At 42.0% G+C, this 18053-nt stretch overlaps 1 long non-coding RNA gene across 1 annotated transcript in view; it reads left to right on the forward strand.

Moving 5' to 3' along the window:
• LOC111817423 overlaps positions 1–11765 on the forward strand; it is an 82628-nt gene extending 70863 nt beyond the window's left edge. The window contains exons 2-3 of the long non-coding RNA XR_002821629.1: positions 7804–7924; positions 10403–11765. This is a non-coding gene — a long non-coding RNA (uncharacterized LOC111817423). The remainder of the gene's footprint in view (positions 1–7803; positions 7925–10402) is intronic.
• The last annotated feature ends 6288 nt before the right edge of the window (positions 11766–18053 follow it).

An 18053-nucleotide genomic window follows, 5' to 3' on the forward strand; every position in this document is an offset into this window, starting at 1 on the left:
GGTCTTTTATCTATGTTCATTTGATTTTAATACGGGGTGAAAGATAAAGCTCTAGATGTGTTCTTACATGTGTGGATAGGTAGTTCCTCTGGCACTATCTGTTAAGCAGGATATGTTTTCTGCACATGTTTTTACCCTTTTGTAAAAAATGAAAAGGCTAATGCTGTGTTTGGGGTATGGTTTGTGCCCTCAATTTCTGTTCCAATAATAAAAATGTCTGGTTTTGTACTGGTAAAAAATTAATAATTTTGGAGAATATCCGAGCTTCATATCAATTAGTTTGGAAAGGGTGTGTGGAGGAACTTTTTCTTGTGAATCTTTGACTGTGGGAAAATGATATTATGGAGTTCAATGGCTTAAAGTCAGCAGAAGTGACAGAGGGGCAGCAGAGGCTTGACAGCATGGGAGGCAGGAAACGGAGCAGAGGTGATTACAAAGAGTGTCTCTCAAACAAAGCCGCTAAAGTAAGCTTCATCCTAGTGGGAAGGCAAACAACATAAACAGTCAAATAAATGAAAAACAAAGAAAAATGTGATAAAAATTACAACACAAGTTTATGCTTCCCTTGTTACGGCATTTGTCACATTCTGAGGTATAATCGAAAAATATGGTGAATATTTAAATTTTTAAAATTTAGGAGAATGAAAGACTAATTGTTGCTCTCCTTCATGAACCTTTCCCCTCTCTCCTAACCCATGCATCTGTCTCCCGTGCCACTTTCTGGAGCCCTTGCTCCCTAGTGTCTTTAGTTGTGCTGTGCTGGCTGCCTCAGTGTCCTAAACTGATTCTTAATGTTGTCTTTTTTGGTTATTCTGACTTTGAAGAAGAGGCAGAAGTCATACAGTGCCCCATCTGGTGAGCAAAGTGCGTGAGGGTGCAGTGTGGGGTTCTCACGAGCCTGCCTTCCTCCAGGCTGGCGCGCGGCAGCAGCGTTCACCGACTTCAGCCTGTCCATGTGAGCACAACTCAATTCTTGCTAGTGTGGTACAGACAGGGCTGGCAAGAGAAGGAAAAGAGGGCTACAGCCTATGTGTGTGAAGCCATGGCAACTGGGTCCTTGTATTAGAGTCTACATTTGGGACATCCTGTCAATGAATGAATAACGGAGGAATGGATCACAAACTCCTGTATCTGTTGCAAGGTAGAATCACTATCAGAGGACTCTGGAAGGGTAGTTTGAAGAAGAGAAGTTGAATTCTTTTCCACAATTGGATCTATATTCCATGCGGGTGTTGTTATTAGGATTTATAGAGAGAATTCTCATTTCTCAGGAGGTGTCCTCTAAAGTTTCCCCTGTTACAAATTGGATTTTTTAGATAACCAAATGGATTTGGGCCTCTGTAGAGAATGGACAAGCGAGTTATTCTGTAAAATGTCTTTTAGTGCAGGCCGAGCTGTGGAAGCCAGGGTTCAATACCCTAAATTAAAAGCAAGTTTGCCAAGAGGTGACCCCTGCAAGCAGAGATCGCTTCTTCGTGGGCCCTCAGAGGCAGTTAGCAGCATCCTACAGGGGCTCACGGGAGAGGGGAGCAGCACTCACGCGGAAACGCGGGGAGGGCTCGAGCAAGTTACGGGGCTTCAACTTCATTTTATAATTAAATGTTTGGGAAAGATCTGATAAGGCATCAAATGCAATTACAAAAAGGTAAAATAGCAGAAAATAGCCTATTAAAGATGCCCAAATCAAATTTGTTGAATTAGTTGTTTCTCAAATCTGCTTATCTTGCATGGAGAGGAAAAACAGCTGAGGGGGAAAAAGAGCAGACTAGGAGGCTCTAATAGCTTAGCGGGCACGCTTTGCTGATGAGTTTGCAGCTGCTGATAGCAGCTCGGAAATGTGCGTTAAAGCTGTGAAATATTCCACGCAACCACGACAGCATCTTTTTCTGGTATCAGTCAAAGGTGCAGAAGTTCACATTCCCTCCCTCTGTAAATCCTGCACAATCTTTATTCAGCTAAGCTGAGCACGTCTGTCCAGGCTGTGTGCAGTGGAGGCAATTACTCAAAGATTCTTGGTTTTAAAGAACACGGAGACTTTTATTGTTTATGTTTCTGAATGAACATCTTTTTGTTTTTTGTTTGAGTCATCTATTGTTGAATCAAATTTACATTTTATTATTTTTCATGGCAACAAGACTTTGAGCACCGAGAATACTATTTTTTTCCATTCCTTGATTAGAAGTGTTCCATGCAAGTAGGAGTCCTCCTTACAACTAGATTTGGAAAGATTTCTAATCCATTGAAATTACATTTTACCTGTTACCGAAAGAAAAACACCCCATCTTTGTGGTGAGGAAACCTCAGTGGTCTAAGCACCTGCCTGGCAAGCTCAAGGACCCAAGTTCAATTCCCAGTACCACATGCCATGCTGGCCCTGGAACTCCAGGTGCGTCTAGCCAGCCACTGAAACCAGGCCTGGTGGTGCACGCCTGTAATTCCAGCACTGGGGCAGCTGAGACAGGAGGAGCACTAAGAGTCCGAACTGCATACAGAGATCCTGTACCAAATAAATAAATAAATAAATAACACATCTTAGTTTATAATGGATGTAAAATTCATGAATAGATTTATTTTAATCAAGAATTAAAATACAAAATGGGGTAGGAAAAACCTTCACAGGAACATCTGTACTGTGGAAGTGAGGAAAACTATCTCAGCCAGTCTTTGGGCTACTGGACCCTTTTAGATAGTCTGGCAAGAGAAATAAAAAGCAAAAGGAATGACCAAGAATTCCTTCTTCCTCGATTTCTCACATCTAAACCTAGATTTACCTATCATGTGTCTGTCTTTCTATCTAATGCTATCTATCTATCTATCTATCTATCTATCTATCTATCTATCTATCATCTATCAATCATCTGTATTGAGCATTGAACACCCCAGGGTCTTGTACATGCTCAGCAGGTTCTGTACCAATGAGCAACACCCCTGGCTCCAGCGTTAGATTAAATATAATATACTATCTGAGTTTACAGGAACAAATATATTTATTGAACTAACTAATATGGTAAAACTATCATCAATTCAATGACATTCAGTTGTGTTAATGACATGCAATTTTGCTTAAGTAAACTGGCATAACCAAAGACATTGACTTTCGAGAGCTTAGAGATAATGGTCCAAATCTTCCATTTTACATGGTAGAAAATTATGTTTCAAAAATATTACTTACATAATTTATTAGTAAAAGTCTGACCTTTGGTGACTTTTACTCTCAATTTAATCAAAGTTGAAATGGTCTTGTTATAGGACATAACTAGCATTGAGGTACGTTTCAGCAAATTCATTTTTACGTGAATCAGTCTTACTCCTTTCTCCCTACCTAGAGAATGTCTGTTCCCTCGGCCCCTGTGTGGGCCCCACTGACGGCACTAGCACTTTCCCATGTCCCTGCTAATTGCCCAAGGAGGGGGGAGATCCCTAGGCGCTGGCCCCCAGTTAGCCCTGTGCCTGACCTGTAGAGACAGCATGCCCAGACTGACAGTGCTTCCAGGCCGAGGTCACTTTCACTGGGGAAAATGGGAGACCATGAGTCTGAATCCAGCTTTCAGCACTCATTAAGCTGCTTAGAATTCACCTACGCAATCAAGGCCCTTCTACTTGGGAGGAGTCAGTGTTTAGCAAACACATTCGGCCCTATGAGCCCCAGAACCTATGTACTTGTGAGAGACAGAGCTTCTCCTCCTGCAGGTTCTGAATTGTCAGGTCTGCTGCGGCAGATTAGGTAAGGCCAAGGGGCACCAATTAGGGCTGCCCAGCAGAGACCAGGCGCCCACACAGAGTGTAGTGGCTGAGTCAGGAAAGGACAGGCTTGAAGCTAGGACCTAGACACAAAGGCCGAAGACCTTGGTCACGCTGGTCAGGGCATGCATCAAATGCTCTAGAATGAAATAGTGTGCTTCTCCTAGAATTGTACAATTAGGCTAGTGTTGGTATGTCAAATTAAAAGTCCCTATGGGTCATGATGTTCCCAATGTCTGGCACCTTTATCACTAGGTACATTTTACTGGAACTAAAATAAAATGTACTACATAGCAATGGCAAAGAAATCTTATACAGAGCAATTCTTCCCATAAAAAATGACAATGAATGCTGGAGAGGTTGTAGGTTTTTTTTTTTTTTTTTTTTTTTCGGTACTAGAGGTTGAACTCAGGCCCTTATACTTGCCAGGGAAGTGCTTATTCCACTGAGCCATCTCCCCAGCCCAAACGGATGTGAGTGTTTTTTGTTTTTTGTTGTTTGTTTTTTTTTCCCGGAACCGGGGATTGAATTTAGGCCCTTGCACTTGCCAGGAAAGTGCTTATTCTACTGAACCATCTCCCCGGCCCCTGGAGAGGTTGTAGGAGAAAAGAAATCTTTCTACACAGTTGGTGGAAATGTAGACTAGCAAATCACTATGGAAATTCCTTAGAAAATTAAGAATAAAGATCCAGTGTGATCCAGCTATATATACATCTTCCTGAAAAAGTGAAAGACATTATGTAACATGCACATTATATTACATGCATACCCATGTGTGTAGAAGTATGATTCATAAAAGCTAAATCTTAGAAGCAGCCTACATGACATCAACAGATGAATGAGTGAAGACATATAGTATTTATACACCATGGAGGACTACTCTGCCTTGAAGAAGGCTACTTTTGAGTTATCCGTAGAAAGATGGATTCACCTTGAGACCATAATGCTAAGTGAAATAAATCAGGTATGGAAGGTTAAATACCACATGGTTTTTCTTATTGGAGAAGCTCAAATTATAAAAAATTTAAAGAGCAAAATAAGAGATAGATGATGGGAAACATGGAGGTGGGCTGTGAAGATGGCAAGGGTACTAGGAAATGGGGGCAACTGTAGGGAGGGAAGGAGAAATGAAAAGGCTCAGGGTGGGGTGCAGTGTGTACCTGCACCGCTTCCCCATGCAGACAATAGCTGTGCGCCACAGACATTTGCTAATAACAAAGGAAAGCGATGGAGAGTTCTGATGCACTAAAACCATTGGCTGAGGCTGTCAGTGCAGAAGCATCTCTACGAATGGTAGGACATCTTTTTCTTCAGTGCTTTAGTCTCTGACTCTTGTTGGAGAGGAATGCCTTTCAGTGTGACAGGAGGCTAACAGTGTTCAAGCTTTCAAATTGTTTGGATTGGCATTAACTTCTGCCTTTATTCCCCTCAACTTCATAAAGTTTATCTTCTGAGGCCATCCCTTCCATTCCCCCATAGAAGGGATTGGGTAAATTACTTCACCTCTCAAGATCTCAGTTTCCTTATTGTAATACAGCAATAAAAACTGTACTTTCTTCAAAGAGTTCTTGTAGAAAATAAGTTAATTATTAATGTGGCATGCTCAGAATAATGTCTGACAAAAAGTGCTTATTATCGTTGTCATTGCAGAATGTGAGTAGTTACAAAGCTGATGGTAAGAAAGGAAGGAGAATTGCTGGACAGTGTGGACGACCAACGACAATGGTGCCCCTCGTTTATATTTTTTTGTTCATGCTCTCTGCAATGTGTCTTGGCCACACCTTCCTGTCAAGGGATGGGGCCTATTTTCCTGCCCATTGAGTCTGAGATGACACAAGACTTCCCTAGACCAGTAAACTGCAATGGAAGGCTTCGGTGTACCACTTCCAGGCCTGATCCTTGACAGGCTGTGCATGGTGCTGCTCTGTCTCTAGGAGCCGTGCCTCTGCCATGAGATGATCCTCAGGCTGGGCTTCGGGGGAGGAAGCAGAGATGAGGTCATTCTAGACCCACCAGGCAGAGAACCTGTCCCTCTGAGTCCAGGTGACGTTGCTAACCTGTGGAACTGTGAGCTAAAGAGGCTGGCGTTGTTTAAGCTTCTAAGCTTCTAGGTAGTATCTTAGCTACTTTTTTTCATCGCTGGTATATGTTACCCAACACCCAGAGTTGAAGGGTGAAAGGTTCATTGAGCTCACAGTTTGTTGGGTTTTCAGTCCATAATCAGCTGGCTCCAAGGCTCCAAGGAAGGGTGACTGCATAGAGGAGAGCAGTTCATGAAGGGAAGAGAAAGTGAAAGCAACAGGAAGACAACACTCTATCCCTTGCCTTGTATCCAGTCTATCAGGATTAGGGCAGTGTGAGTCCAATCAGTGGGCTGATCCAGCAATCACCCACCTTAATCCCAACATTAGATTAATCCCAATCACACACTCTAGAGTCGGCCACTTCCCCCAAAACCCTATGACTGTATGAGGCTTTAGAGGGATAAACTGTAGTACTGGCTTGAAGATCAAAGTTCTTTGATGTTTCTCAGACACCCATACGCCTGCCACATGAGATAGCTTGCTTGTACAAATTACCTACCTGCACACAAAATTTCATGACAAATTGATTTTGGTCTCATTTATTTAGGCCCTCACATATGCCCTGGCACATGAGCTCAAATACTGTTGGGAAAATACATCAGATCAGCCTGGCAGGCAAAGCAAGTTTGTGCTGTACACCGAGGAGTCCTCAGGTAGACCTCAGTTCTCTCCCTAGAGTGCTTCACTGACAGTTCTGCAAATTACCTCACAAACATTGGTTGAGCATGTTGAGCATCCTCCACGCCCGGCACAGCTATAGACACAGGGGAGATCTCAACCAATGCACACAAGCTCTTCCTTCCAATATGGGTATTACTTTCCAGTTTCTGCTGTCACAGATTGCCACATACATTTATTATCTTATAGTTGTGGAGGTCAGAAGCCTGAAATGGTTTCACAGGCTGGTTCCTTCAGGAAAGAGAGAATCTGTTTCCTTGACCTTTCCAGTTTCTAGTGTAGGATAGTTACGTGGTGTCAACTTGAATGAGAATTACCTAGTGGTTTGGTTCAGCCCAGTTCTGGGACTGATTGGATGAGTGACTTCCTGAACAGGGAAGCCTCACTCTGAATGTGGGTGGCACCAGCCAAAAGGCTTGTGCCTGAAAGGAATAAAAAGGGAAAGAAGGGAGTCTCACTTTTCTATGTTGCCAGTCTTTACCATTGCCTTTAGTCATCCATCACCAGGCTGCCAGCACAGACCCTTTGGCTTTATTTCTATTTATTTATTTATATTTTAAAGAGTAACAACAAAAACAAAAGCAAAGAAAATAGCAAAAACAGAGAAACAGAAACATACAACAATATGTATGGTACAGAATTTCAAAACAAGAATAAAAAATCAACAATGGTTGTTATACTACATATTTTTATTGTCAAATCTGTTGCTCGGGTTAACAGATACAGGTATGCAAGATTGGTCAAAAAATTAAGCATTAATGCTTGCTTTTAATAAACCTTATTTTTTTCTTGTCTTTTTAATTTTTTCATTTATTTTAAAGGGATTATAATAATAATTGATAAGACCTTAGAAATGGTACATACTTAGAAGAACAAGATGAGAGGTATTCAACTTTGGTTTTTGTATTGAGCATTGTTGTCTTTGATGTAGGTGCTCAGATTACAATTTTAGCCCATAGAGTAGTCAAAGTGAAAATTTTAAAAATCAACTGCTACTTAAAAAAAATGATGGAAATTAGTAGTACAATCATCTCAACCATCATGTATATATATTGGCATGATGTTTTTCCTCCTTCTTTTTTTCCTTCTCTTTTCTCCTTTCTCTCATCTTCATTGTTTATTCCTAATGTTCAGTTTCTTTCTGTTTTACTGTATCTATTATACCATTGAGATTTTGTTTATTCCTACCCTAGGGAGACAATATGACATTTGCACACGTGGCCCTGATTTACTTCACTTGTGAGTGTAGCCTCTAGTTACATCGTTACCTGTACAGGCCTAACGTTCATCTTTCTGACAGGGACTTGCGTGGCACTCTGCGGTGAGCCCCAGGCCTTAGACTTCTGGCTGAATCCTCTAGCTCCCAAGCACATAGACTGTCCTTTTGCATTCTTCCCCACCTGACTATGCAGGCAGCCATTGTAAATCCATAATATACGTCATGAAATCTATTCCTCTGCTGAGCCCTGACCAATACCCAGAGCTTGTCCATGTTCCCCGGCCTCCTCTTCCGTCTCTGAATCCAGAAGCACGGCTTCTTTGCTCTGACACTATATCCATTTCATGCCTCTCTTTTGTTCTGGTCATCCTGCCCTCCTTTTATAAGGATCCTTGGGATCATCCAGGATAATTTCCCCTTCTTAAAAATCTTGTTAGAATCTCTTCTGTATGGCCTTCTTTCATCACAGAAGATAAAATAATTATAGGTGTTGGTCTTTAGGGTATGGATTTGAGGCCCCATTATCAACCTACCATAAGGATATTACAGTTAAATCATTTATATGGAATATAGTCTAAATTCTCAACTATGACTCAGAGAAACTTTTCTGCTGCTTTCCCCATCCTCTTCTCTTGTAACTCCTTGCTGCAAATACATAGCCCAGTGATCCCGACCTGCTTCTGACACTCTTTCCTCAGAACACATCCACCACTTCTCACCCTCAGGGTTTCTACCTGTCTATGAGGCCCTACGATCTCCAGCCCTTCCCTTGCATCCCAGCAGCTCTGGCAAAACACAGTCATCCCTCAGGATGTATTGCATATTAGAGATTGGTTCCCCAGCTCTCAGGAAGAGCAAAATTCAAAGTTGCTTGAATTCTTTATATAAAATAGTGTAGTCTTGCATATATCCTATGCATATCCTTCCACATGCTTAAATAATCTCTAGCTTACTTGTAATACATGTAATAGTTTTTATGCTATATTGTTTAGGGAATAAGAATGACAAGAAAAATCTGTACATATTCAGTACAGATATAATTTCTTTTTTTAAAAGTATTTTTAAAAATTAATTTATTTGATACAGGGTCTTGCCATGCAGTTCAAACTCATAGTGATCTTCCTGTCTCAGCCTCTCAAGCACTGGGATTATACCCATGTTTCCCCACACCTGGTTTTGGGCTGGCACAGTATGCCTGGGGTACCAGGAATTGAACTCAAGTCCTTGCACTTGCCAGTCAGTCACTTAGACCACTGAGCTAGCTCCTCAGCCCCAGATATAATTTCTTAAAATATATTTCTTATCCTTGGTGAACTTGTTATGGGTTTCTCAAAATTAAAACCAGATCAGAAGCCAGATTGGATTTTAAGAGCCTTTATTACTGAGCTCAGGGCTGCCTGTTCTCATGCAGGAGAAGACTGATTCGCCCCTAGCCCAGGAAGCAAGGAGTTTTTAAGGCAAAAATAGCATGAGTAAGGGGTCTTTCACAATTTAGGACATGTGCAACTTGCCTGCGTGGAGGCTGCTTGAGTAAATTGTTTTTACAAGATACATCTTAAGCTGACTATGTTTACAGAATTAAATTAGGGAGGAGAGGGATAAGGTTACTCAGTTACTCCTTACTAAACAGCCTTGAATAGAGGGTGAGAACACATTCCTTAGAGTAGATAACAGGAAGCATAAGGGAACCTAACAGTTTTCCATGGTTACAGCTCAAAATTCAGCTGACCCATTACAAACTGAATCTGCAGATAGAGAGTTTATGGCCCTGGTTAGCTTTTCCCAGGCACAACATCACTTTAGCTGAGAAATATTATCCGTAACACCACAGTCCACAAACGCTTCTGTTGGTGAACCCTGTGTTCTAGAAGGAAACTGTTCGACAAGGTTTGCCTCCACCCCACCTCTGCATAGGTGATGAACAGGACCACGTCCACCTTCCCACACAAACACAAACGAGGACTCTTCCCCAGAATGGGACGAATTAAGTCTGCAAACCGAGGTTTCACTGTAACGCCCTTGGCATTTGCTCTTGAAGGACCCCATGCCTACTCACCATCAGTGTTGTGGAAGCCCAGGAGAGCGCTTAGTGTTGTTTTTCTCCTTGAGTCCAGCAGTTCTTCGAGAGCACAACGGGGCCTGCACTTCGGCAGCTTCATCCCTTGTTATGGCATGGTGCACTCAGTAAGGGCTTAAGAAACGTCACCTGGATAAGTACCAGTGAAACTATTCGCCAATTAGCAAATGATACTAGGCAAAAAGGAGGGAGAAGTTGGAATTTTTATATGCAGGTTTAATGGGGGGGGGGGCCTCAGCCTGCCCTAAGGGCGGGGCTGGCGCAGCCTGTGGTTCTGAGGATCAGAACTGCTGTTCCCTGAGCCTGCCTAAACTTACCTACGCAGGCGCTTTAGACCACTGAGCTATCTCACCGGTCCTTTATCTACAGTTTTAAGAAACTTTGGTAAGGACAGATTTCACGGCTGGGCCTGGGGAAGTAGCCACAGACAGAAAGACGCATGGATGGGATGCCAGGAGTCAGCCCGAGGCAGGAAGCTGGGGCGGCCCCTCTCAGCAGGATGCTTTTGATGCGCGCCTGCTTTGATCCCTGCTGTGTAGCTACAGCCCAGGGTGTTCTGCTAGGAAGGAAAACGACTTAGTCTTTCCCGTCCTTGTTTTCCAGGGTGTGATGGCGAAGAAGCACCTGGGGGAGGGGGTGGGTTGTTCTGGTGGTAGAATGAAAGGAAACTAGTCGCTGCAACATGGCTCAGAGCTGAAGCAGAGGAAAGGAGGATGCCACGGGAGGACCCGCGATGTGCAGGAGAGGAGTGCAGAAGGTAGCCCAGAAGACTGTCAGGACGAGAGAGGTCCACGTGGAAGGGCAGGCGCTCAGGAGGGGGTTGACTGAGCTACTCCACGAATGGCACCCTGGGAGCCCGCGCCGGGGGTGGAGGGCATTCTGTCTGCCTCGGAGCACCGTGTGGGGACGCAGGGATCAGCACCTCAGAGACCCCCACACGAAGGAGCAAAGCAGCACAGGGTGGTGGACTATGGCGGGCAGAAGTGGCGTGGGCATGCAGAAAGGCGGCTCCACAGCCCTTCCTGGGGCTCACTGTTAGGAACACAAATTTTGTCATTGTGCCCAAGTTGTATCAGACTTACTAAGTTTATCAGAGGTGTAGATTTAATTCTTTTTGAAAGAAAGCCTCTGTTTTGAAATTATTCTAGGATTGTGCAATGAGCGGAGCCTCCGGTCCTTCTTGTACTAACTTCATGCAGGCGTTATGGGGATGAAGGAAATTTCCACTCCCTTCCCTGAAGGTACACGCTTTCGTTCGCTGGAATAAATGGGTAATAGACATATTAACACAATAACAGGTGTGCTGGAACGTGGAGCTCTCACAGCTCAGTGAGATCCAGAAGGATCTTCCACATTCTTTTACACAGAGGAAAGAATAAGGAGGGGGTTTAGGCGATTCTGAGGGGAACAAATGACTTTTAAGGATGCGGAACCGCCTGGAGACAAGGGCGCCCTGGAAAGTTCCTCTGGGCTCCCGCTGTGGTGTTCGACTTATGGTTTCTTCCTTTGTGATGTCAGTTTCATTTTCCTTAGTGAATGCAATGTTAGTCAGGAGGCGATCGTGCCCCACTTTGGTAGATCCGGTTCTCAAATAGGTAAGGAGACTTTAGAGAAAAGCGTCACCTAGCACCCGCTCATCGCCACCTGATTAATTTCAATAATCAGTGTTATAGTTCGGATGAAAATGTCCCACAAAAGCTCTTGTGTTCAGAGGTGGCTCTGGGCACTGATGCTAACACGAGGGCTCTAACTTCATTTGGGGATTAATTAATCTACTCGTGACTTTCTAATTTGATGGATCCACTGGGCAGTGATGAAAGCGTAGGTGCGGGCCCCTCCTTGAAGGGACTGCGTCAGGAGGGCTTGGCCTTGGACACTAGATCTTGTCACTGGCCCCTGCCTTTCTGACTTTCTTTTTGCTTCCTGGGTCCCCTGAGACAAGCAGCTTCCTCCTCTGCCCCTTCCTACTGCCTCTGTGTTCTGTCTTAAGGCTTATTAATGAAACCTGTTAACCATGGATGGAACCCTTTGAAACGCTGAGCATTTTAGTTGTTTCTTCCTCCTTTACTTTGCTATTTTCAGGTGTTCTGTCACAGCAGCAGGGCACTGAGCTACACAATCAGAAGGAACAAGCTGTGGAGAGCTTTTGCTCTGGTTACAAGGAAAATCCAGCTCTCTGATGCCACACTAAACAGTGAATGGCCAAGTAGCTGTACATGAGCAAATATTTAATGGAACCTGAGTAAAAAAGGAAACATTTTTAAGAATGTGGGGTACTACACAGTTAAGTTGTCCCAGCCCCATATCCTGGTATTGGAAGGGACATATAAGTAGTGGGCAAAATCACTGCAGTTCTTCAAAGGCGTCAATCCATGAGTAGAATACTCCACCCACAAGGCAGGAGGCCTATATATCTTATTTCCTACTAGAATAGTTTCTTATAACATTGCCACTCACTGCACTCATTCAGTGCAGTGACCACCAGGGCATGGATCTCTTCAATCTGTGCATATGGATGCGGATCACAACGGGGTGGAAAGTCATGATTTCCCAAAGTCCTGAGAACCCCTACGCTTGGTCCTTTGTGGTTTAATCTTAAAAGAAAATTAATAACATGATTGCTGGAGTTTTCTCAATGTCTGTTGTGAGGTAGATATTAAGCTAGATAGTTGAGGTACATTCTTCCTAAGCCTTAGAATAGCTCTCCAAGATGTATAGTATCACCCCCCCTTTTACAAATGAGAAAATAGGTTCAGAATATTGAGTATTTCTGAAGTTACCCAGCTAGTAAATAGCAGACCAATGATTCAATCCCTGATCTTACTGCTTACTAAATGGGTTTTAATCATGTTACTTTATCTCCAAAAATGTACGTATCTTAAAAAGCATTATTTCTTGTAATTAAGTGAATATATGTTCATGGTATAAATTTGGGGAATACAGAAATATGTAAGGGAAAAAATCAGTCATGGTATTTCCATTTCATAAACACAAGACACTTCAAGTGACTCACCTTGTTTGCAGTAGTTGTGTTTATTAAGTCGCCATGACTCTGAATTAGTGAGTAATAGTAACAGTGATGCCTTTGGGAGCACCTACGGGAGGAGGCTCTCAGTCAGGAGGTGATGGGTGAGCTAAGGACTGAGGAGTCAGCCTGACTTTGTCAGATGAAGCGTGCAGGGAGATGGGGACCACCCTATGAACAATACAGATGGTTTAGTAAACGCTACTTGATTTGATTCTGAAGGCACTGGAAACAACAGGTAAACTGACTGACCACCAGCATTTTGAGGTGGTGTCCTACAGTTTGAACAGGTTTTACTCCATCTCTTATAGCTCAACTTGTAAATGGTGGATTGCTACAGGGTCCATAAATGTCTGGTTAGACAGTCCAAGGATCTTGTCTTCTGAATTTATCAAGGCAGCTGTACTTGCTTAGCTTTGGACACAAGTGGTGAATTCCATCAAAGCAGAAATTTTGCTGAGTTCTTTGTTAAATAATATCTGGAAATAGAAATTATTCCCATTAAATTTCTAGCTCAGTCATTCTTCTTGAGATAGTAGGTCTTGAGTAGTCTACTCTTTTCTGGTCAATTCTGAGGAAATTTGTACACAGGGGCTCTCAAGAATTGTATATTAAACCATCAGAGAATGTTCATGTAAAATTTAAACTGCTCAATAAAGATTTCTCTTTTCAGATCTGTTTCAGTTAGGAGCAAAGAATAAATGAAGGGAGGAGTAACTATCATTTATGTTTTATATAAGCATAATCTCATATTGTCCTTTTCTAGGTGTTTAAATATATTTATACTTTATTTTTAAAAATAGTGTTGCACTTGACTGAAATTAAGAAAGTAATAAAAATATATTAACAGTAATATTTCTTCATGTCTCCAGAATTCAACAATTGCTATTTATCAATTTCTTATAGTCTCTGTAGGTACAACTGTAAATTTGTATTTAAATATCAAAAGGAATTGGAATGAGCAGAAGGAACAGGATAAACATTAAGCTTCCTAGGCCTTCCATTCACATTGCCTTTTCTTCCAAAAGGTCATGATATAACTCTTAAACAGTTAGGCACGCGGGCAAATATGTCCTTGAGGTTTTTGCTTAAATTGTAAGGGAAAGGGAACTGTTAGTATTTGAGGGCATTTTGCATATTCTTTCTGTTTTAGGAGCTTTATACATGTTATCTCACTTGGACTTTCTTTTTTTAATTTAGGGAAGGGTCTACAGGGTGTTCAGGGTCTCACTACTAGATAAGACTTGTAGTGATCTGCCTGTTTACAGCCTCCCCAGAGCTGGGATTACAGGCGCACCACCACGCCCAGTCTCAGTCTCAGTGCACCCCAGGGGCGGGGCCGGCATGGCAGGCCTGGGGATCAAACCTCCGGCCCCTGTGCCTACTTGCAGGCACTTTAATCCACTGAGCTATTTGGCTGGCCCTTCACTTGGACTTTTAAATCTATGACAAAGAAAGTATTATTTCCATGTTATAAATAAGGAAACTGCACTTGATTAAATTTTTATTAAGACTGCACATAGCTAGTAATTGGTAGTGCCTCAGTTAGAACCCTGTTCTTCATGATGTCAAGGTGGATGCTTAGTCCATATATGTTCTAGGTCCTGTATGTTTATCATTTTGATCATATGTATGTGGACATAAGAATTCACATTAGCTCAGTGGTTCAAAAAAATCCCTAACATATCTGTACCTGGAAATTTGCCCTTCTTAAATTTCTGATGAATAGCACTTTGCATTTGACAGCATAAAGCCCTAAATATTCAGCAGAGTCTAAGAAATCCCCTTTTCTGGAATCCTCTGTCCTGAAAAGAGCAGCATCAGAGGAAGCCTGCAGGTGGCACTGCTGGCTGCAAGTCGCTAAAGCCTAAATCACTGTCACTTTCTTTAAAGAGTATTTAAATAATTACTTTGCAACGTTCAGTATTTTTTAAAAAGTTCCCTTCCACCAGTGCTTGACTGATCTATAAGCCATGCAATTCCTTGCAACTTTTGGTTGATGTTGACCTTTACTTCTCTATTTAATGAACAGTGAATGTGAGGCTTAGCATTCCAGCCCTCCAAATAGGTGGATTATAAAGCCAAGAGGACGCGGAGCATGAATATCAGTTCAACTAAGGGAGAGAGGATCTGATTCTTGGCTTAAGCATAAGGTGCTCATTGACAAATCAGATCACGCAGGTGTCAGGAAGATAGACTGAGACTGCAAGAATCTAAGATAGATGACGTGTTTCCAAGTTATAAATCTGAAAGCTAATGCAAACACAAATACAAAAGTGTGACACATTGTACATAATGAACAAAAATGGCAGGTCTGAGTGTTTTTAGTATGATCATGATTTTAAAGGAAAATTCTTGCTAATTTCTAACCCTAGCAAATCAGATAAGCCTTTTCTTTTTTAAATATGAATAGCATTTTTAATGACATTACTAAATGTTTAGAAAACAGTGAGAAGTATGGCATTGTTTTGCATTCTTACAAATCTCTGTAATGTCTGGTTTAATAGGAAATGGATTCTCATATCTGTTTCTGCATTCAATCTGGTGCAATATGTTATTTTGGCTTAAGTGTATGAAGAAAATCAGCCTTAGTCACACATGCAGCATGAAAAAGAGGAGTGCTTTAAATAGTCTTTTCAAATGATTCTGGATATTCTTTGATACTACAACAAAACTCAGCAGGCTGAACCAGGCTTAGTGGCACACATGGGTAGGCCCAGCTGCTCAGGAGACTGAAGTAAGGGGGTCACTTAAATCCAGGAGTTCAGAGCCAGCCTGAGCAACATAGCAAGACCATCTCCTAAAAACAAATATATGAGAACTCAAAAATTGGTAGCTCCTTAAAGGCTAGTTGGAATGTGGAATTGGAATCTTTAAGAATAAATATTTCGTATTTTGCTTTTAAATTCCATTTATCTATCCTGTCCTTTGAGTGGTTCATACTTATGTACATTATGCATTGATCATTTAGAAAAGATGACTTAATGAGTTATATAAATACTGACAAATTTCACTCATTAACAATTAAAAATAATATTCACTGATACCACTAATCTCATCAGAAAATCTTTAAATAACTGAAGACATCAACCTTTGCAGAGTAAATACATATTGTCTAAAATGCCATTGTCACTTGCAAGCCAGAATCCTATCAGTGGCAACAAATACTGTCAGTTGTTTTCCCTGAAGTGATAAACTCACATTGTATTCTTCTGAAAAAATGTCTGCCAAATACTCGGATCCTAATATCCATAGATGATCCATCAATCACTCCAGATAAGCTTTTGAAGACAAAAAGAGAGCTGCTCCTCCAAGGTTGTCAGAGGTTCTTTGCTGGATGATAAATTATGTAGGATTTAAACTGCCTTTAATTTCCAATCATTTATAATAAGTGGATATTCATTTTAATACTAATCAATCAATATTAAATAAAAAATTAACCAAGACAACCATTTCTCTTACATCTTATGGCTCCATGTCTCTGTCTCTTGGGTGTTACTATAAACACTTTTCTGTTTGTATGAAGGGTAGAGATCTTTGCATGTGGGATGGCTTGCAGAGGTCTCCGTTTAGTGCTGAGCTGTTCCTTCTGTCAGTTGTGCAGAACAGTGGCTGTGCTTTTCTTCGGGAACCAAAGTCAGCTCAAAGGAGCTGGCTCGCCGGGCCTCACCTCTCCTCCCGGGGTTAGGCTCCATGCGATGAGCGGCTTATGAGCAGGTGCAAGCCTCACTTTGGGGCAATTCTGAGCAGTCACCGCAGCTCCAGAGCTCCCTGTGGTCAGCTGTAGCTGTGTCGGAACTGCCCTGCAGCCCATGGCTTCCTTTCACCCCATCCTCCCTCCACTGCTTTCCTGTAGTTGTTGTTCTCAAATAAACTTTCTATGTACAAAGAGTACCCCAGTACTGCGGGGAACCTCACTTAATTGAGACAGCACTGGGAAGGGCCCTAGGAAGCTCACATCAGCTCCCAACTAAAGTGGCAAATGTAAGACAGCATTACTCAGTTGTTTTCTAGATTGTATAGTAATTATTTTTAAAGTTGACATAGTATTTGTTCTTATTTATGATGTACAGTATTACAATTCAATTCATAAATTTCATGTGTAATGATCAAATCAGTGTAACTGGCACTTCTATCTCCTCGAAAGTCATTTTGGTGTGATGGGAACCTCCCACCTCTTCTGTCCTTATTTAGAAAAGAATAATTAGGGCCAGCAAGATAGCTCAGTGGACTAAGTGCCTGCTTAGGCAAGCGCAGGCGCTGGGGTTCGATCCCTGGCACCACATGCTGCTTCAGCCCCACCCCTGGGCTTGCTGAGCCAGTGACTGAGTCTGGGTGAGGTGGCGTGTGCCTGTAATCGCAGCGCTGGGGAGGCTGAAAATAGGAGGATCATTGCAAATTCAAGCTGCAAAAATGAGACCTTGCACACACACAAAAAGTATAATTGCTGCGGACTACTGGCACTCTCTTGTGCTGTGTATTAGAACTATGTCCTCACCTGCTTAAAGGTGTGCTGGTATTCATTTTCTAGTCTCTTAATCCCCTCTCCCTGCTATCTTTTCTAGCCTCTACTGACCTCTACTGTTTCTCTACTTTCATTTGGTCAACTTTTAGCCACCACAACTAAGAATATGTTGTGTCAATCTTTTTGAGCCTGGTGACCTCAACAGGAAGCCCTCCATTCCATCCATGTTACTGCCAGTGACATGGTTTCATCTTGTTATGGTAGAACAATTTTCTATTGTGCACACACACTAAAGTTTCATATGCATTCATCCATTCATGGGCATCTGGTTAGACACCAGCTGTTGCCTATTTCTTTTTTATTTATTTAATTTTTATTTTTTGCCTATTTCTACTTTTTTTTGTGGTACCAGGGATTGAACTCGGGACCTTGCACTTGCCAGGCAGGCACTATGCCACTGAGCTATCTCCCCAGCAGTCCTATTTTTTGCCTATTTCTAATAATCCAGTCATGAACATGGGAATGCACATAACTCCTTGATATTACTTTGTTTCCTTTGGATACATATATCTAGTAGTGGAATAGATGGGTCACTTGGTAGTTCTGTACTTAAGCTTCTTGGGGGAGGGATTTCCAGTCTGTTTTCATGATGACTGTACTAATTTACACCCCCTGCTCCTAATAGGATACAAGTTCTCTGCTTTTTGCATCCCTGCCAACATTTGTTATTCTAGATTGTTAGTCATTCTCTCTCTCCATATATA

Source organism: Octodon degus, unplaced genomic scaffold, assembly GCF_000260255.1.
Source record: "Octodon degus isolate 3935 unplaced genomic scaffold, OctDeg1.0 scaffold00057, whole genome shotgun sequence".
Taxonomy (NCBI): Eukaryota; Metazoa; Chordata; class Mammalia; order Rodentia; family Octodontidae; genus Octodon; species Octodon degus.